We start from the raw sequence: 6,351 nt of genomic DNA on the forward strand, positions 1-6,351 counted from the left end.
ACACTGTCACGGTGAGGCTGGTGGACTCAACACATGATAGCAGTGGGCACGTTCTTGTCCAACCACGTGGTGAACGAGGTCGAAAAGTCGGCAACTCCAGCAGAGTGAAGAACTTAACAGCTTCTTCTTAGGCTACACCAGAGGCTACAGAAAGATGCCCGTTATACAGATGAGAAAACTGAGGCCCTAGACAGGCTTTGCAGCCCAGAGATGGGGCAGAACCCAGCACAGGTCTGAGCCTCTGAGTCCAGAGCCCTCTTGCCTCTGCTCACATCCTCTGGAACTCTAGACTAAAACACATCTCTCTGACATGCACAGGCTCACACGTGTGCACACATGCATGCACAGACACACGCACAGACACACAGACGTGCACAAAGTCCCCGCTGCGCCTGGCCTGCCTAGGAGGCCCGGGGTTCAGCGTGAAGAGTGTGCTGGGCGCAGTTCAGCGAGTGGCAGGTGGGCAGGCCCGTCAAGGGCGGCTGGGAGGAGCAGGGGAGCTTGGACAACAGTCCCTGCGATCGCTTTGATGTTCAGCCCATGAAACTTCTCAAATTATAAAAAGAGAATCACTTCTGAGCCTTTAAGTGGCTCCGACTAAACCGACTGTCCAAAGACACAATGAAAACCGACCCCGGCTCCTGTAACAAGGCAGGAAGAATTGTCAGCACTGAGATGAATATTAAAAGCCCAATCCGTGAAAAACACACTGGAAATATGTTTAAAGGAGCTGAGGGAGGGAGGGCGGTGATGAGGGTGATTATCGCAGGCGGCTGCGGAGCCCCACAGAGGGCCGCCCGCCGAGGTGGGCTCTGGGAAGTCGGAGTGGGGACGGCAGAGCTGTGAGGAGGTGGGGCTGCCCCAGCACACCTGCCAGGGGCTGCAGGTGTAGAGGCGGTCCTGGGGGCCCAGCGAGTGTGGTGTCCAGCTCATGAGTCCATGTTTGGGGCACGGCCATCTGACTGTGCAAATGGGCCCCTTCTGTAGGGAGGAGGTGACAAGGGTCGAGTTGGGTCACAGCGGCTGTTGGCTCCTTTGTGCCAGCCCCTGGGGACCCAGAGAACAGAGGGGACAGGAACGGGCAGGTATGAAGTGTCAAGGCCTGGACCCCAGAGGGGAGGTCTGGCTGGCCTCCCAGCAGAAGGAGGCCTGTCAAGAGGATCCCATAGCTTGGCAGGACCCTGGAGACCCCACCCTGGGGTGCATGGGAAGGGCGAGATGACCCTCCCGTCACACGTGCAGGCCACCACCTCTCCTCCGGAGCCCAAACCCTACCTGGAGTCCACGGCTTCCCTCCTCTCCGGCCCCTCCCACCCCAGCCTTTGCCAAGCAAGCATGTAAACACCAACCCGGGCACCCCCACAAACACCCTGCTCCCCAGTACCTTCAGATCCTTAGAGAACAGGCCAAGGAGGCTTCTAGAGGTCAAGTCATTGCCCAGGCCACCCAGGTAGGAAAGTGGGTCCCGGCCTGTTGGCTCTGCCAGCCCTCAGGGATTTAGGAGGCCCCAGCCCAGGGGTCAAGCACCTGCCCCTGGGCACAGACCACACTCCCCTTCTGCAGGCCCAGAGTGACCACAGCAAGCAGACACACATGGGCTTCTGGATGCCTCTGGGAACCAAACCCAGGAGGGAGCAGGATGAGGTGGAGTGGGAGGGGTCAAGGGGATGGGGATTGGAAAAGGGAGGCAGGGGAGAGGGCAGGGGGCACAGGAGACAGAAAGGAGAGGAACCTGGCCAGAAGGCTGCTTTGTTTTGTCCTCAAAGCCCGGTTTCCTTGTAATTAAGAGTAAACTTTGTAGCAATGTCTCTTGCTGTTGTCTCACTCCGCCTCCCCGAATGATAAATTGTTAATGAGCACCTGTTACAATGCTAATGAAAGTGGGATCCGTATGTAAATAAAGAAAATTTAATAACTTAACAAGGTGGATTAAAATGCCCCAACCTCTTCCTCAGCAGCTAATCTGGGCCAAACAGCGGAGTTGCCGCGGCAGCAGCCTCACGCCTGCACCTCCGTACACTTTCCAAAATGTAATTAATATTTTAAAAATTTATAAAACTGAAATCAGAGGTCTTGATTGTAACAAACAAAATATCCATCTTTAATCTGCTACCTAAGGGGCCAGCGGCGCCCCTTCCCATCCCCAGCAACGCCTCCTCCCTGGTTCCACTTGGAAAATACAAACCAGGAAGCGAGGGAGGAGCCAGAGAGAAACCTCTGGCCAGGCCCGGGGGGGAGGGGGGGGGGTCCACCCAGGAGCACAGGGCTGGGACATGCCACTTACGCCCCCTCCCACATACCCTCCACAACCTGTTCTAGCACAGGCACCTCCCGCTTTGCCCCCTGGGGGCCCCAGGTCTGGGAGTCACCGACCACCCTGAACTCTGATGGCCAGCTGGCAGAAGGGAGTCCCAGGGCCCTGGGTAGGGAGGGCCCTGCCAGATCCCCTCCGCTGCTCCTAAGGGGCTGCCCCGCCCAAACCACTGACCAGCTGGGGGGGGGGGGCTTGGGCACGTTAGCCACCCTCTCCAAGCCTCAGCTTCCCCCCTGTGAGGACTCCCAGCCCCTAGGGCAGCTGTCCCTTACGAGATGGGGACAGAGCCTCCTCCCTGTGGGACGCCTGCCTGGGCAGCGCCTCCCAGAGGGGACTGTTGCATGCACTGTCCTCCGAGGTCGGGCAGAGGGGTGCCGGAGACCTGGGCCCCAGCCTGCCCGCTGCTGCTCTGCCCTGACCCCCACCGGCCGTGTCCGGGCAGGGCCGCCCAGCCTTCCAGTAGTCTTGACCCGTCAGTGACGTGGTCTCCTCTGGGGGCTGGGGTCTCCTGAGGCCACCACGGGCAGTGGCTCCACTCTGCGGTGCCGTGTCCCTCCAGCGTCCCCGAGTAGAGGGGACAACGCACTGCGACAGGCGTGACTTCCAGGGAGAAGGACCACAGGGCCGTCTTCTGGATCAGGACTGACCGGAGGCACAGAGGGAGAGAAACCGGGCAGAGCCCCCTAGCAGCTCGGCCTCTGCTCCTCCTCCAGGGACGCTCCCTGAGGGAGACACCCCTCAGGGGACTCGCAGCCTCTGCTACTGCCCTCTGTGCTGGGGACAAGGGAACCCAGGCCAAGCCCTGCCTAATATTCTAGTCGGAATGAGCAGTGTGGGGTGGGCAGATGGCACTCTAGCCGGCTAGGACCAGCAAGGTGACTTCTGAGCAGTGACCTGAAACAAGTGACGCAGCTAGCCAACCAGATACCTGGGAGAAGAATGTTCCAGAAAGAAGACACACAGGCCTATCGCAGGATGAAGACGGTGTGTTTGGGGAGCACAGGCTGGAGGGGGGCTGGGCGGCAGGGAGTCCCCGGGGGCGATGGTGGCGGTGACATCAGGGAGCGGGCGACCTTGGGGGCCGCGTCTCCCCTCCCCGGAGACCCAGTCCCCAGTGGGCAACGTTCGGCGTGTCAGCCGGAGCCCCCGGCACTCCCACCTCCGATCTGCCAGTAATTTAATACATCACATTGCCACTGGACGTCCGGCCATTTTTCATGGCTTGACCTCACTTTTAATTAGAGACTAAATTATTCATGCAGTCTGATGGGAGACAATGCTTGGGAGGTGTCTGCGCCCTGGGCCAGCTCAGCCAGGCTGGAACCAGCCCTTCAAGTCCAAAGTCAGGGGCCAGGAGGAGACGGCTTGCCCGTGTGGCTCCTGCTTGCCCGCACCCACCCCCCACCCCCCGGCCTGCCTGCTGGCGGGCCGAGACAGAGAACTCAGTGGGCGCAGGAGGGACGCCCCTCTGTCCAGCTCCCAGCCTGCTCCACTCGGGAGTTGTTGGGCAGAGCTGACTGGGTTGGTATTCCAGCCCAGGAAGTGCTCATCCCTTTACCTCGGCCCTCAGCCATCCTTCCAGGCTGTGTGTCCTCTGACAAGAGTCTGAGCCCCTCTGGGTCTCTGCTTCCCCCTCTAGCAGCCTCTCAGGGTGCCAGGAGGGCGGGCAGTGAGGCTTCCCCGAAGGCGGGGCTCACCGTCCCCTCTGGGCAAGCACTGGCTGTGCAGCTTCTGTGTCCCTCCCCAGAGGGGACACACTGGAACCCAGAGGGGTCTGGGAGGGTCAGGGTGGGGGATGAACAGGCCTTCCTGTCCCAGCGCTGGGAGGGCCGTCCCCCCACGCCGAGACTGAGCCTGCCCAGCCCCCAGCTCTGAGTCCCCTTTGTCTCTGGGGGCTGGGGGAGGGCAGCGTTTCCCACGGGGGCCCCCTGGCAGGTCTGAAGAGGAATAAATCAATCTGGGATATGAGCCCCTGGGAAAGTCCTGTCCGGAGGGTCAGCCTGACCTCCTCTGGGAGGACGGTGGGGGGGGCTGAATCTGTCCACACGGAGCCCCTAGGAACTCGTCCTAGCCTCTGCAGTATTCTGAAGAAAATAAATTAAACGCAACAAGATAGTTGTAAAGTGCCGTCCCCGTGGCGTCCTAGTGCTAAATGACAGATGTTTCACTCCGAAAAGTGGCTCTAATGTCTGTGCAGTAACTTTGTCTCAAATGATTTCAGCAGACGTCAATAGAGGGGGGACTCGAGCAGGGTCCCGCAAGCCCCACGTGAGAGGCAGCTGCAACAGAAGGCCTGGAGGCCTGGGGTGAGGGCAGGGCAGGGCCTCCCGGGGTTCCCCCATGCCTGGCATGGAGCTGGTGCCCAGGGATGGCAGCCGGGCAGGAAGGGGCATCCTGGGATGTTTAAATAGTGGCAAACTCCAGACCCAGGCCAGCGGAAGGTGCCCAACTAAGTCATCTTGAGCAGCAGGCTCCTAGGGCGCCTGTCACAGAACTCAGGTCACGAGGGAAGACACCCAAACTGGCAAAGCAGGAGGCCTGGGTTCCAGACCGGTGGGCTGACCTGCACAAGTCGACGCCCCTCCCTGGACCTCAGGGTCCCTATCCGTAAGACAGGTGCGTTGGGTGACCTCACTTGCAGAATGCTGATGGTGCGTGCATCAGGTGCGGGACTGACAGGTGCTAACAGAGGCGGGACTGACAACGAAACCAGTGGTCGGGCCTGAGGGAATCAAGAAGGACTTCCTGGAAGAGAGGGCACTTGAGGGGGGCCTGAGAGGATGAGTAGGAGTTTGCCAGGCAGGCGGGGGAAGGTAGGGTGAGTGGCGTGACTCAGTGTGCCCGACGCCTGCGGGAGGGGGTGCTGCAGTCTGCAAAGGGGCCACACACGCCTGGTCTTTATCATGGAGTGACCAGGACGCGGGCAGGCGGGGGTTAAACACGGGGCTCTAAACCAAGTCAGATCTGCGGCCTGGGGCCTTAAGGGTGTTTTTTGTCTGGTTTAGTTCCAGATTTGCACCTTCCAGATTTGCTACAACGCAAGGAGATAGACGAGTTTACTTACCAGAAGATAAACGAATGTACGAAAGGGCTAGGGAGAGGAAGACGGTGGTGTCTGTCTGGGAGCTGGTTCAGGTGCTACAAGGTCCCAGGATGAGATGGGTCCCGGCCACGCCTCTGTCCGGCTCCAGGCAGACAGCAGCCCTGGGGCAGGGACAGGCAGTGCCCGCACACTGCTGGGCACCCCCTTCGCTAGCCCCCAAGGGCATGCGGACCACAGCTCCGGGCGGCAGGGAGGGGCACCATGAACGGGAACAGACTGGGCACCTAGAGGGGTGGGTTTCTGGCCCCACACTGTCCACCCCTCTTGGGGCCTCAGCTTCCCAGGCTTTAAACAGAGAAGGCTGGGCTCAATGACCTGGAAGACCCCCCTCCAGTTCCCGCGGGATTCCGTGACCCTGAGGAAGGCAGGTGGCAGGGGAGACATTCCGGGATGCCCCGGGAGTTGTGCTAAATGGCCTTTGGACCATGGGGTCACCTCTGGTATCCCCTCTAAGCTATTTATATCAGCGCACACTTGCAGAAATGCTAACCATGGCTGGGTGCTAACACACGTCCCAGCATCGTCTCACTGAATGCTCCCACAAGCCTCCCACGTCCTTATAGCAAGCACCTCCAGGTACAGAGAGGTTGAGCAATTTGCCTTAGGTCACACAGCTGACCAGCAGGGAGGCTGGGCCCAGACTCCTTCCTCTTTGTGCTGTTGTGTCCGTCCACTACAAGGTGCTTCACAAGTCTGCGGGGAGGTGGAGCAGGCCAGAGCGAACCTTGACGGCCTCAGAGCAGGAAGCAGGGGCGCCCGCCCCAGAGGCCCCGGTCAGATCCAGGCCCCGGTCAGATCCAGGCCCCGGTCAGATCCGGACCCTGTTCACATACACCAGCCAAGGGACCTCACGAGCTTGACTCTCATCGTCCAGCTCAGGGGCTCCCACAGAACTCTGTCAAAACTCAAAACCTAATGATATTTAGAGTAATCG

This window comes from Saccopteryx leptura, chromosome 6 (genome assembly GCF_036850995.1).
Source record: "Saccopteryx leptura isolate mSacLep1 chromosome 6, mSacLep1_pri_phased_curated, whole genome shotgun sequence".
Taxonomy (NCBI): Eukaryota; Metazoa; Chordata; class Mammalia; order Chiroptera; family Emballonuridae; genus Saccopteryx; species Saccopteryx leptura.